This window comes from Podarcis vaucheri (assembly GCF_965113315.1).
Source record: "Podarcis vaucheri genome assembly, chromosome: 3".
In the NCBI taxonomy this organism is placed as follows: domain Eukaryota; kingdom Metazoa; phylum Chordata; class Lepidosauria; order Squamata; family Lacertidae; genus Podarcis; species Podarcis vaucheri.
The window spans coordinates 106,079,192-106,094,322 of record NC_138761.1 but is presented as its reverse complement, the minus strand read 5'-3'; positions in this window follow the sequence as shown (position 1 = coordinate 106,094,322).

Below are 15,131 nucleotides of genomic sequence, written 5' to 3'. Positions count from 1 at the left end.
CCCCCCCCAAAAAAACTGGGCCCAGGGTGATGGTCTCCCCAGTCCCTCCACTATGCTTCTGATAGTGTGCAAAACACCATATATTCACAGCTGCTCATCAATTTCTAGTCCTATCATCTGATCATTTTACAGTTTAATTTTTAAAATATAATAACAACAGCCACTGTTGCTGTTTTTAAGATCAGGCAGTGCTCATCTGGAATTTATTGGTGCTGCAAGTGGAAAAAGTAGGAACTGTAATACATGGGCACAAACATGATAACGGTGCCCCGTATGAAATTCTGCTTCATCGTGATAAACACGACCCTGATTTCCTGGGCCCAATTCTTTTTTTCATCAGCCTCTTGCAAAGGATTTGAAGAACTGTCTACGTGGCCTTTCATTTCCAGGTGCCGCAACAACTGGACATTGGCAATTTTGGTTTGTAAGGGGATCAAGGAGACTTTGAAAGAGTGTAACCAGAAAGTCAAACCAAGCCACCCTGCCCTGACTAACTTAGAGTAAAACAAGCTTCTACTTGCATCATAGCAGCTGAATTTCCACGTGCATCATTGCTCGGGGAGGGGGCACGGGTCGAGAAGAAAACATTCTTCATAGAAAGCAGCACTCCAGAGGGTCACCCTAAACCACCTATATAAAGTCTGAAGGCAGCCCTGTATAGGGAAGCCTTTTATTATAAAATGTTTTATTATGTTTTATATACATTGGAAGCCGCCCAGAGTGGCTGCGACAACTGAGTCAGGTGGGTGGGGTACAAACAATAAAAATATTATTATTATTAAGTCAATACACTCAATTGGTTTTTTTTTTGTTTTTTTTTTGCACATACTGGATTTTCATTGTGACTAATACATGAAGGGACATTGGATAAATTCAAAGGAAACAACCAAATCTGAAGCTAAAAGAGAGAACTTGCTGGAAAGATTTAGCACTTCTGGCATAGAGAATGAAAGATACGCCTCTGGAAAGGTGATGGCTTTTCTGGGTTTGCTTCAGTCGGATGAAAGTCCATGCAAACAACAAACATTTGCCTCCACAAATCTCTTTGTGAGCCGGAAATCCCCAATGAAGATCCCAACTGGAGGAGTTTTGTGAAACTTTAAGGTTGCAGACTTAAGCATGCTTAACAGGAAGCATTTTCTAAAACCAGTGGGATTTCCTAGCAAGCGTGGTGAGGCTTGCATACTCACTGTATTTCTTCTGGATCAAAAGGAAGATAGTCAAGTTTTAGATAGAATGTTTCCCAACCATAGACAATTAAAGGTGGCATGAGAACATACAGTAGGAGCCAAGTCCTAGGCTTTGGTCCCCGCAATAAAATACTTGAGGGGGCTGGGCCCCCACAAAGTTGATGGGCATTGCCATTCAAATGTTGCGTGTGCACCGTGCCATGTGATCAATTACATGGGGCAGGGCTTACCTGTGCCCCCAATGATATTTTATTCAAGTTGGCACCCCTGCATGAGAGTGGCATCAGTGCTCATGGTTTGAACACTCATCTCACACCTGGTAAACAACTTTGATGAGGTTTTGGATTGTTTCTAAAACCTGCAGCGATGTGGCAGTAAGACAACACACACAAAGAGTACATCAAATGTAGTAATGCTTCAGTTATGCCACTTTTGATTTATTTAAAATATATCTGTCTTCAGGCTCACTCTTAACAACCCAGGACAGAGGCATGTTTTGGAGCATAAGAGGCAACCTAAGAGGGTACTAGCCTTGGTGGCTAGTAAGACATAATCATTCATTTTCTTTTTACTTCTCTCTTTCAGAATTTATATAATTCTTGGTATTTTGTCACTCTTGTATGTTTGCTTTACTTTGTTGGTTTTGAATGTGAAATGGTGTTGCAACACAAGAGGTTTGCATTGGCTCTTTCTCATATGAACACAATAGATTAACCATTAGTTCAATCCTAGTGCACATTGCCAGAAAACTAGGATGCTCTGTTTCAACAGAAAAAAGTCATCATTTCACTCTGTGTTATTGCCCAGCAGGGTTGCCTTCCTTAAAAATAGACTCCTAAGGTAAAAATATGCACGTAGGTAAACTCAAACAGAACAGCAGACTGGGAGCCCTGCTTGCTCCTTGGTCTCCAGGCCCACATTGGGGACTTCGATCTATTCACCTCCACAGGAAGTTCCCTCTTCAAGTACTTCCTCTTGATACAGGAACTATCTATATATACACCTCCCACTTTTCATTTTCGCTCCTGTATGTTCAACTCCCCCCACCCACCATATTTTTCAGATTAACAAGTCCATCCACTGTGGTGGCCTAACTTCCTGACCACTCATGGTTGGGATGATGATGATCAAGATTCCAGCTCACCCCTTCTCTGTGGTTCTTCCTCCTTTAGTTTTCTTTGGTCCTTGAATTGTCTGACAGTGAACTTTGCTGTAGCTCAACTTCATGAAACTCTTGGGGATTGTTTCTATAGTATCTTGGCAAACAGAAACCTATTCCTTCTAAGCCTTTGAGGTGACTACCAAATACATGCTAGGAGTGGAAGCCTTTTCAGCTACTGTCCCCAAAATTATTTTATCACGAACCCAACTACTTCTCGTGGCTCCAGTTTATTATAGTGTTGGACTCCATGGTGGTGATCATAGTTCCTCTTTTGTCTCCGTCTTCTGTGATTTCCTCAGTTAGCCAGTTCCTCCATATTCAGCTGTTGGGGGGATTGTTGGGGGGCCATTGGCAACATTGTTCTGATGTGGCAGGCCATAATCTACTCTGTTGGACTGGAAAGGCTCTATATTCCATTAGTGCCTTATATGAATCTAACTTCTTTATCTGTACTACTTTAATTGCTTCTACAACCCATTGGTTTGAGGGAACATGGGACTAGAAGTACAGAGACCCATATTCTTTTGCAAACCTCTGGAAAACTGATGTCGTAAGAAGAAGGAACTGAGGTCCATTATCACTGCTAACAAGTTTTGGATGCTAGGAGCATATTGTGTTTTTAAGCTGTGAACCACATGAGAGCCATGAGCTGGGGGGGGGGAGGCTGAGGAGGTATTCCCCACATAGCTCTTCCACTCCCAGCCATTTCTGCAACAACAAAAATTGGGGGGGAAAGACATGCAACTGTATGTAATGTGCAGTTTGGCCCAGAATAAAATGCAATCTTGGACTGACTATGCATTAAGTCCAAAGATGTTTGTACTGTTATTTCAGTGATTAATATGATCTCCTTGCCTCCTTCCATATTTACTTAAATCATGTGCTGTTTTGACAGGTGAGTAAGGCTATTAATTTGTCAATCACCCGGCATCACCAAGACGTCAGTTGACCCAACTTCAAAGGAAAGAAACTGGGTGTGTGTGATTCTTTCCTTTCTTCCTTGGCAGACCAGCTTGAAGTGAAGCCAGGCTGAAAAGAAAGATCCTTAATATTAATTAGCATATGCAATCCTTTCATTTTAAGTCATTGCATATGTCAATTAATATTAATAATTCACAAAGAAATTAGTTGGCTGGCAGGGAGCTGTAGGGAGATAGTTGCACTTCTAAAAGAAAGCTATTTTAAATGACAAGTTAAACTTTAATTAAACGATCCCTATTCAAAACTAGGTGAGCCCTAAATACCATTATTAATATACAATCCAATTTTTTTCCACCTGGCACCTCAGCCCATTGCCCAATGTTTGGGTAGTTGTGAAACTACTCATCTTTCCAGTTCAAGACAGTCTAACCTAGAATAAAATAAGATTACCAGGACACCCAGCTGTTTTAATAAAGAAATCCGCATTTCAAAGTCTACTGGGACAATGTTTGTAGTTCTTTTTCAAACAAACCCATAAATTATGATTTCTTAAATAATTAGCCAGTCTTTATTTTTATTTATAGTGCTTAAAGATATGTAGCATCAATTCAATTTAGGCTGAACTCCTATGCCCATTTACTTGGATGTAAGCTCCACTGAACACAGTGGGACTTCTTGATTGCCCCGTTAGCCTATATTGGGATGTAGTAAATGGGCAGCAAGAACCTAGTTGTTACAGATGTGAACCAGAGTGGGTTGTGTCACTGATAGGCTGCCATGTTGAACTTCTCTGCAGCACATTTGTTAATGATCATATTGTCCAGGTATTACCATGCTCAATAAAACAAAGCCTAGAATCACAGAGGTCCACGCACCAGAACCTGACTGCTGGTTAACTATGAAGCTTTCATAAATTTGGCATGTTCACTGTTCTTCCCAGCACCACCAGGGTAGGGCACATGTCCACAGCCCCACAGCAATAGGTCTAGGAACTCATCTGCACTGTACATTTAAAGCAGTACCATTGTACAGTGGTACCTCGGGTTACATATGCTTCAGGTTACATACGCTTCAGGTTACAGACTCCGCTAACCCAGAAATAGTGCTTCAGGTTAAGAACTTTGCTTCAGGATAAGAACAGAAATCATGCTCTGGCGGCACGGCGGCAACAGGAGGCCCCATTAGCTAAAGTGGTGCTTCAGGTTAAGAACAATTTCAGGTTAAGTACGGACCTCCGGAACGAATTAAGTACTTAACCCGAGGTACCACTGTACTTTAAACAGTCGTGGTTCCCCCAAAGAATCATGGGAGCTGTAGTTTGTTAAAAGTGCTGAGAGTTGTTAGGAAAGCCCTATTCCCTTCACAGAGCTACAATTTTCAAAGTGGTTTTAACTGTCAGTTCCTGTTCTCAGTGAACTCTGGCATTATTACAGAACAACCCTTTGCATGTTTTGTTGCAGATGTAGGCCAAACACTGAGTTCAATGGGACTTCTTCCCAGGTAAGTGGGCATAGAGTTGCACCCTCAGAGTACTTAAAAGTGTTGTCTCTGCATCGTATTTGTGAACTAGGGAGAGCTAACTGGAACTCATTGCTAAATAGCACTACCAAGGCCTCCCAGTTACCTTATCTACTGGACGACTTCAAGCTATTAGACTGTTTCCTTGACTTTTTATGCAAACTGAAATAGGCCTCCAATAATGAAAATGATTGTTTTCTTTCCTGTTGGAGAAGTTTCCTTTCCTTTTTTTCCTCCTTTTTTGCATGACTAGCTACAAAATGGTCTTTGTTCTGTTACTGACTTGATGAGCTCACTGCCACGCAGCAAACATATTTATTACACCGTGCAAAGGTTGCAGCCAACAAATATGCTGGTGCAAAGTCTGGGATCCCGAACCTTTATAATAAACTAAGGCAAGGCATTTCTTGCTGCTTTGCTACAATCTTCAGACTTCAGATAAAGCAGCTTCTTTATAACTTTCTTGATAAGGACTGAGAAAAACAGGCAGAGCAGGCGGACGCTGGTTTCAATCTCAGTTTGGTTCAGTTCTGACACCAGGTCTAACTCACATCCACGATGCTGATAAATAATGGCAGAGTCAGCACAGCTAAGGCCTCTATAGATCTTGGGCTCTTCCACAGGGCATGCTTCTTCCAGATGGATTTGTATCAGAAATCTCCCTTGAAGCTTGTTATCTGTACACAATCTGGTTTCCTTAAAAAAAGAAATCTATAAAAGGCTCAAAAGGCTCCCCCTGGGACCATTTTTTCACTGCTCTATTTGACAGCACATCTTACTGAACTCAATGGCAAACTCTCTTGTGATTTTAGTAGTTCAGAATTCCAGCTTCAGATTCAATCCTGCACCCAAACTGCTTACGCCCTTCTCAGGGGAATTCAAGCACTGTGTTTATTGCTGGTGCACATGTTGAATTGAGACACATGTTGCTAATTCCCTAAGTATCAAAATGATGTATTTGAATCTATTTTTGGATTTTTAAGCAGGGACTTTTAACATCTCTGTTAACAATTTCTCCATACCATATATTTACCTAACATTTATGGGAAGAGAGGTACCTCAGTGGTAGAGTTGCATACAATGGGTACCAGACTGATCAGGTTCATTCTCTGGCATCTGAAGGTATAACTGTGAAAGAGTGCTTCTCTCATAAATCCTAGAATACTATTGATAGGTCTCTTGGTAAATCAGTAGGTCTTTAATAATAGTTAGAATCATTGAATCATAGAGTTGGAATAGACCACAAGGGCCATCAAGTCCAACCCCCTGCCAAGCAGGAAACACCATCAGAGCACTCCTGACATATGGTTGTCAAGCCTCTGCTTAAAGACCTCCAAAGTAGGAGACTCCACCACACTCCTTGGCAGCAAATTCCACTGTCAAACAGCTCTTACTGTCAGGAAGTTCTTCCTAATGTTTAGGTGGAATCTTCTTTCTTGTAGTTTGGATGCATTGCTCCGTGTCCGCTTCTCTGGAGCAGCAGAAAACAACCTTTCTCCCTCCTCTATATGACATCCTTTTATATATTTGAACATGGCTATCATATCACCCCTTAACCTCCTCTTCTCCAGGCTAAACATGCCCAGCTCCCTTAGCCGTTCCTCATAAGGCATCGTTTCCAGGCCTTTGACCATTTTGGTTGCCCTCCTCTGGACACGTTCCAGTTTGTCAGTGTCCTTCTTGAACTAGTTGTCCTGTTGAAGACCTCAGTTTGCGTGTTCTGAGCAGCAGTAAAGAGTGGGTGCCTTCTGCTTTTGTTTTTTTTCTCTTCAATTTTGGGTAACATGATGGGTAGAAATGGCAAGATGGGTGCATTTGGAATATGCTAGAAATATGCATAAAAACATTGTTTTCAGCATGCTAGTAATATGCATAAAAACACTGTTTTCAGCAGCAAATGGTGCTAATATGTATGGATCTGAACCACTTCAGCAAGTATTTAATGCAGCACAATAATTAATAAATGATTCCCCACGGGGTCTTGCTGTTGGTTAACAAAAGAGTACATCCAGTTCCCATGTGATCTGGAAGATCACAACAGAATTTCCCTTACTCATGTTTCAATTTGCAAGTTAACTCACGTTGTCTCGATTTACTGATTTGCAGTAAAATCAGTACTGATGTTTTACAGCTATGTGTGATAATACTGCATACATTAAAATGATCATATATCTTGCATCATTCCTTAACAGAAGCATGTAAGTAGACTTGTTCAGAATGAACATTTCTAGATAGCTGTCCAGCAGGTGATCAGCAAAAAGATCACCCTGACAAGGTCGTGTTCAAAACAAAACAACACAAGATGTACTATTTGACCCCGCTGGTAATCTCTTAAAGGACACAGATATGTCAGATGAGCTGCCAACAGTTAATGAAGTTTAAAAGACTTTGCCTTTGTGAGGGCTGGGAACGATTAATATTTTAATGTAGGGAACCTGTAGCCCTTCTGATTAATTGTTGGATGCCAACTTACATCAGCCCCAGTAGAGTCAATGGTCAAAGGAAAAAAAGTGCGGTTAATACTTTCACTTAAACAAATAGGATTTAATTTTTGACTATGGATCTGTATGTATCTATGTTTGGCTGCTTCATTAGGATTATAAATCTACCTCTGTGCTAAGGTTTAATTGCATTGCAGGTCTTCAACTGAGCATCTCATTTGGTGATACAACCTGTGCCCTACAAAAACTGAGATCCTACCAAAGGAGGTTTTCTGAAAAGACACCAGTCTCATCAACCAAGAAAGCTTCCTTACAGTGACAGGGTAAAAGAACAATGGAAGTGGTTTGACCTTTGAATGCACATTTGTTGGGTCCTGAACAATTTGCTTCACTCTTATTTCTCTGTAGGAAATCCCATCTGGGTTTTATGTGTTCTAGTTTATCAGAGCCTAGTGCATTTCAGTCTAGGTTTTTACACAAAGCTCAGGAGCTCCAGAGACTAGACCCAGGGGCGGTTAAAAAGAAAGATTCTGGTCAACTTTTTCCATGCCTAATGCACATTTGACTTTGATCTGAATACAGTGGTACCTCAGGTTAAGTACTTAATTCGTTCTGGAGGTCCGTACTTAACCTGAAACTGTTCTTAACCTGAAGCACCACTTTAGCTAATGGGGCCTCCTGCTGCTGCCACGCCACCGGAGCATGATTTCTGTTCTCATCCTGAAGCAAAGTTCTTAACCCGAGGTACTATTTCTGGGTTAGCGGAGTCTGTAACCTGAAGTGTATGTAACCTGAAGCGTATGTAACCCGAGGTACCACTGTAATATGTTTTGGACCCCATGTAAATATTATATCTTACAATGGTGACAAGAAAATTATGAAGTCATGCTGAACAGTGCATGGATTTCTCTCTCCTCTTTTCTTTCCTAACTTTATTTTTCAGTTTCTGAAAATACATATAACAAACAATCCTCATATGGACTTCTTGACACAGGCTGAGGCCTGCCTCATAGGCCAAAGTCTCTTCATGCTGGCTGATCAAGAATAAGGGTGTGTTCTTTTACTGTGTTTTCCTGTTTAGAATAATAGAGGTACTATGGCTGTTATTTGCACAGCTGATACTCATGAGACCCCATACAACCACACACCAGGCAGGAAGCTAGACAAGAACAGAATGGCAACAGAAAACTCCTGACTCCACCCAGGTAGAAGGAAGTCTAGTGCCACTGATGATGGGTCTGCCACTTATCTTGCATCGGATGTTGCAGCCCTGAACAGTGGTTACAATGCACTGTTCTTGTAATGGTTGTTCAGGGCTGCAACATCCGATGCAAGGTAAGTGTGGCAGACCCATCACCACTGTGGTTTGCTTGCAGCCACTGCTGCCATTACCTGATGCACATTTTCAGGAACATGGTTATTGAGCTCTGAGGTTTATTTTGGATGGTGATAGCATACTGCCAGAACATTAATATTAATATATATTTAACCAAAAGAACAAACAATGTCTTAGTGTAAAACGGGCTATTGCCGAGTACATGAATATACTAGACAGAATACAGCCTGGGACAGCTCAGTTGGAAGAACATGGGACTTTTAATCTCCAGGTCATGGGTTCGAGCTCCATGTTGGGCAAAAAGATTCAGGCATTCCAGGGGGTTGGACTAGATGGCCCTTGTGGTACCTTCCAACTCTACAATTCTTAGGGTTGCCATGTGGCCTCTTTTCCCAGGAAATGTCCTCTTTTTCATGGGTAAAATTTCTGTCCTGGACGATTTTTTGTATTTGTCAAAATGTCCTCTTTTTTTATTTGGTATTGGCGTTCCAGGAGTGTTAAAATTGGACAAGCGCTAATTCAGACCTGAGTGCTTGGTTATTCCTTTACTTATTTTCAACAGCTGTCTCCTTCTTTCCCATAAAAGAAAAATAAATCAAGGCATCAAACAATATGATAGGAAATTAAAACAATATCAAGCAATAAAATGCATGCAATTGGGCTAAAACAACAATAAAACTCAATGTCAATATGCTGAAGGGGGAACCTGTCCATCAAAAGGAATAATGTGATGAGGCTGAACTTCCTTTCTTGTCTCTACATCAGAAAGCACCCATCCTGTGACTCACCTGTGCTTAAGATAGAGGGTGACAGGGAGGGCCTTAGAGGATTATCTAAGTAATTAAACTGAGAGCCAGCATGATACAGTGGTTAGAATTTCTGGGTTGAGCCTATAGGGCCATAAAAAGGATCCTGCAGGATCAAACCATAGGGCTATCTAGGCCAGCATCTTCTCTCCCACACCTCCTCCCTCCCCTTGCCCCAGGCACTGGCAAATGTGTCCTCCTTTTTGCTCTTCAAAATATGGCAACCCTAACAATTCTGATTCTATGATTCAACAATGCATTGTTGTAGGGGGGGGGGGTTGAGGCTTGTATTTGCTAGAGGTGTTACCATTTTAGGTGATTCAGTCTGTGATCCTGCAACCACTTACCTGTGAGTGAACCCCACCAAAGTGAATGAGCCTTCCTTTTGAGCAGACATGTACAGGATCACACTGTCAGTTCAACAATATCATCCCGAGGCAAGCCAGTGCAATGCAGTTCATAAAACAGCTGCCCAAATAGCTCTGCCATGCACTGCCTTCAATTTTCACTGCAAAACTGTAAGCCTTATTTCAAGAGTTATGTTGCATATCAGCATGTCTAAAATCCACTGGGTAAAAATGAAAAATGATTGCTAACTTTAAGAAGAATTGCACAACCTATTCCATGATTAAATTAAAATTCACCCCTACACCCGCAGCACAGACTCAAAATCCCATAGATGCATGGAGTTCTGTGCAAAAAGGCTGTCCCTTTTACTTTCATATCTGAAGAAGTCCATGCACCTGTTTTTGGATAGTTAAGTGAGTTATTAGTCAAAACTTTGGTCACAAGCAGCATCCAAATCAGTAAAATGATCATAAAACAATCAATGCCTCTAGGAAACTGCCTGCCTCTAAAATAAGGCAAAACTCCAACTGTCCAACAGAAAAGTAGCCATTGAACGCATGACTGGCTAACAAAAAGGCCCTTTAAAAACTTAGGCAGGAATAACCAGATGAACAAATATAAGATGGGGTACACCTAGCTTCCTAGTAGTGCACATGAAAAGGATCTAGGGGTCTTAGACCATTAAGCTTAACATGAGTCAACAGTGTGATGCAACAGCAAAAAAAAGCTAATGCTATTCCAGGCTGTATCAACAGATGTATAGTATCCTAATCAAGGGAAGTAAAAATACTGCTCTATTCTGTCTTGGTCAGACCATACCTGGAGTACTGTGCCTAGTTCTGGGCACCACATTTTAAGAATATTAACAAGCTAGAATGTGTGTAGTGACCAAGATGATCAAAGGTCTGGAAACCATGCCTTATGAGGAATGTTTGAGGGAGTTGGGTATGCTTAGCATTGAAAAGAGGAGACTTGAGAGGAGATATGAGATCCATCTTCAAATATCTAAAGGGCTACAGAGGATACTAAGCTAAATAGACAATTTGAGTGACTTTGTAGATTATGCCTATTCTATATAAATGAACTCTAAAATTATAAAAATGCTACCTGCACATCTGAAGATTTCCAGTGGAAGTCTATTGGTTTCAAAGAAACCAGGAAAACAAGGCAAATGTCACATAATCACTGCACAGGTAATTTGTTATTGACAAAATGGGAAATGTCAGAAAAGAGGCAGTTCTAGGTCATCAACTCTGTTTATAAACAGAGGGGGAAATGTAAAATGTTTAACAAGACAGATATAATGATTAACACACTGTCCTTCATTGCTGGACTTAATTTGAAATTGTATGGGTTTTTTTGAAAAGTAAATGTTCTTACAATGGTAGCAGTTTCTTTAGGTATTTTAACAGATAAGAGCTATTCTGTTTCAAGGCATTCCAAAATAAAAAAAAATATGGATTTGATAAGTGGCAATTAACAGGCAATGTGCTGTTTTCAGTTCTGATATATTTTGTATTTGTGATTTCAAATCATTTCCTTGATTCTTTCTTTTGCCACATTCTAGCATAACCAAGAGCTAGAACCTAGGGTGGAGCTTAGCAGATGAAGCACATGTGATTACAACAATGAAGGAATTAGTTACTGTGGTTCTCAGTGGCTCCTCCCTTGAGTTCTGAGGGGCAAAGTAAATAAATGAGTTGCAGCCTAGGGCTATGGGTTTAGAATTCTGCTCTGCAGTGGGGAAAACTGGTCTGGAAACCACAACCAAAAATGGAAAAGGTAGCCTTCTTAGCAAGCAAGCATCTTTAAAAGCCATAGCAAGTTTGAGGAGCCATACATGTTTTCCCTAATAGCAGGCGGCAGATATATATCCAAATGATTACATTTCAAAGACTAACAAAGGTTTAGCAAGAACTGCAATACGTACGCGCAGATGATTTGGGATTCTTTCAGAATATTTAAATCTTCAGGTGGGGGCTAAATATAAGGAATAAATAAAAAGTGGCTCCATGCTCTTCACATTTACCATCCTATTGATTCTTGTAGGTTGAATTATGATTCCTTCATCAGAGATAAGCACTGAGGCTTAGAGAAATAACGTTATCTAAGGCCACCATTGAATTCATGGCTGAGCTAAAATTTGAACCTAGGACTTCCAGGCTTGTAGCCTGTGCTTTATACTTCTGCATGCACAACCACTCTACCATATTCAATCAAACTGTCATTTTAAAATCCACAATGACAAAAGTTCAGTTGTGTGTATCAGTTCACTGATAGCGCTGTCATGTAGCTCAAGGGAGCACACAGAAATATAATGACTGTTATTAAATTGCAAATCTTCTAGTGCCACTGACTCCCAGGGATAAGTCACTTAACTTCTCTGGATTTAATGGAATGGGAATGCAAGTAATTCCTTACTTCATAGGGCTGATATAAGGTGGTAATTGACATTTACAATGTGGCACACAGTTGTAAAAGCTTTTCCTTGCTTTCATTTCACAGCAGTAGTTCTCAATACTCTGTAATGTGAAAGCATCATGCAGATTTCTGAACGTGTTGCTGACATTCAGGCTAAACACTTCCCAACTGAGATGCAGGAAGGCACGGTACTTCAGAAGCACTTCATATCGGGATGCAACCAACTAAGTGTTACTCAGAGGAGACCCATTGAGATGAATGAACCTCAGTTAGTGATGCCAATGAGCTTCATCTACTCAGAGTAGGACTAGAATTGGCTGCAACCCATTTTATCAGAATCCATCAGTGTTGGGTGGGACCTAAGCATTTATCTAGTCCAAACTCCTGCTCAGTGTAGGAATGGCAGTGTAGGAGGATGCATCCCTGACAGATGGCTGTCCACCTTCTGCTTTAACAGCTCAGGTGAAGGAGCAGCCACCACCTCTCAATAATCTCTTACTTTTTGGAAGCTTCTCTTAGTGTTGAGCTGAAATCTGCTTCCTTATTTTCACCCATTGGCTCTGATAATGGTTGGCTGATTCTGTGTGATGATGAGTATGGAATGTTCCATCAAAATGCAACACATGAAAAAACCGCTCTCTAATTCTCTTAGCAGATGTTTTTTCTAAATATTTGCCTGCCATCTAGTGGCTCAAAAAAGTAGTTTCGATTAACACTTTTGTCACTGAAGAAACACACATTTATTTCAATGTGATTGTTCCTTCGGTAAGCCGTCCTAAAGGGAAAATGTTTTTTAAAATTATTTGAAAATGTTGTGGCAACAATCTTGGTTTCATAAAATGTTCTCCCAATAGAGGTTTGTGCGGTGAATTGCCATTAGATGTGCTGATTGTTTGCAACTAATACAGTATTCCATCTTTGTATTTTCCCTTTTATTCCCACAGCAGCTCTGTTTAATGGGTATGTTATGTCAGCTATACGTCGCATCCACTCTAGGCAATTAAAGTGCATGGCTTCAAAGATGCTGGGAGCTGTCGTTTGTTAAGGGTGCTGGGAATTGTAGCTCTGTGAGGGGCAAACTACAGTTCCCAGGATTCTTGGGGGGAAAGCCATTGCTTTGCATTTATGGTGTTTGGAAGCCATGGCACATGTGCAACATGTGACAGGCAGTATGAGATTCTGGCATTCTTGGATTGAAGAGACCTTCTGTGCACCTTTCCTCCAAGCAGCCACATTTTGGCACTCTACCCAAATAGACTGGCTCAGTTTTAACATAATAGGTAAAGGTAAAGGGACCCCTGACCATTAGGTCCAGTTGTGGCCGACTCCGGGGTTGCAACGCTCATCTCGCTTTATTGGTCGAGGGAGCCGGCGTACAGCTTCCGGGTCATGTGGCCAGCATGACTAAGCCGCTTCTGGCGAACCAGAGCAGCGCACGGAAACGCCGTTTACCTTCTCGCCAGAGCGGTACCTATTTATCTACTTGCACTTTGACGTGCTTTCGAACTGCTAGGTTGGCAGGAGCAGGGTCCGAGCAACGGGAGCTCACCCCATCGCGGGGATTCAAACTGCCAACCTTCTGATCAGCAAGCCCTAGGCTCTGTGGTTTAACCCACAGCACCACCCACGTCCCATTTTAGCATAATAAGACATTTTTATCATAGCCATTCCGGATGAGGCTAAACTGATGCAGGATTGGGAAAAAAAAAAACATTTTAAAAATAGCAAATTTAGTACATGAAAGAAAAACAGTGCAAGTAAAACACAAACAGAGCCCGTTTATTTTACAAACAAGAGGCTCACTTTGTGCACAGTGCTTCTCACTTACACAAAAAGGCAGTGGGGGAAAAAAAAGAAGCAAACAGCAAGGCTCTCCAGGGAACAAACACAATCCTAAAGCCTGGCTGGCTAGGTGTGGCCATCAGCTCAGAGAATGCTCAAAACCAATATGATTCTGATACAGGCTAACACTGGGCTAGCATATGGGGCTGTTCTTGAAGCAGTACATGCCTCCTCCCCAGTGCTTTTTTTCTGGGGGTACGTGGGGGTATGCATACCCCTAAACCTTTTGTGAATCTAAGTTTGGCCTCATTGAAGGGTAGTATTTCAATATGAGTAGGAAAACTCCTAAACTTTTTTTTAAAAAGGAAAAAAGCACTGCTCCTCCCTATCTGCTATAGTGGTTGTGCTGGATAGGCTTCAAAACGTGGTATGGAGTGTAGTAGGGCTAAATTTCAGGCAGTACAACCAGTCTCACGGTTTTCCAGTTTAGATACATGGGAAGGAACTCTTTGCCATAGCTATACTTTTCAGTTGGATGGTACGGTAGGCCGTCAGTTGGATGGTATGGTATTTTTATTGGGGAAATGTTGGAGGCTATAGTAGGAGGCTATCCTTATTTCCATTGGGTAAATGTTAGAGTCTGTAGTAGGATGCCCATATATTCATTGGGGAATTGTTGGAGGCTATATTAAGACATCCCTATTTTCATTGGATAAAGGTTGGAAGTTATAGTAGGACGGCCCTATTTTCATTGGGGAAATGTTGGAGGCTATAGTAGGATGTCTCTATTTTCAGTGGGGAAATGTTGGAGGCTATAGTAGGACATCCTTTTTTTCAAAGGATAAAGGTTAGAAGGTATAGCAGAGCGTCCCTATTTTCACTGGATAAAAGTTGGAAGGTATGGTAGGGCGTCCCTATTTTTAATGGGGGGAAATTGGAGGGTATCATAGGACGTCCATTTTTTCATTGGAGAAACGTCGGAATATAGGACGCTCTCCGACCCCCTAGCCATCTGAAGGCAATCATGCATTTTAAAAAATGTTTCACGTTTTACTATGTTTCAACATATGTCGGGGGCCGCCCAGACTGACCCACCAGTCAGACGGGTGGGAATATAAATCGTAAAAAAACCCCAACACCCCATGACGGAAGGGGACGTCCCTATTTCCATGGGAGAAAACGTGGAAACGCCTCCCACTTCAGCAG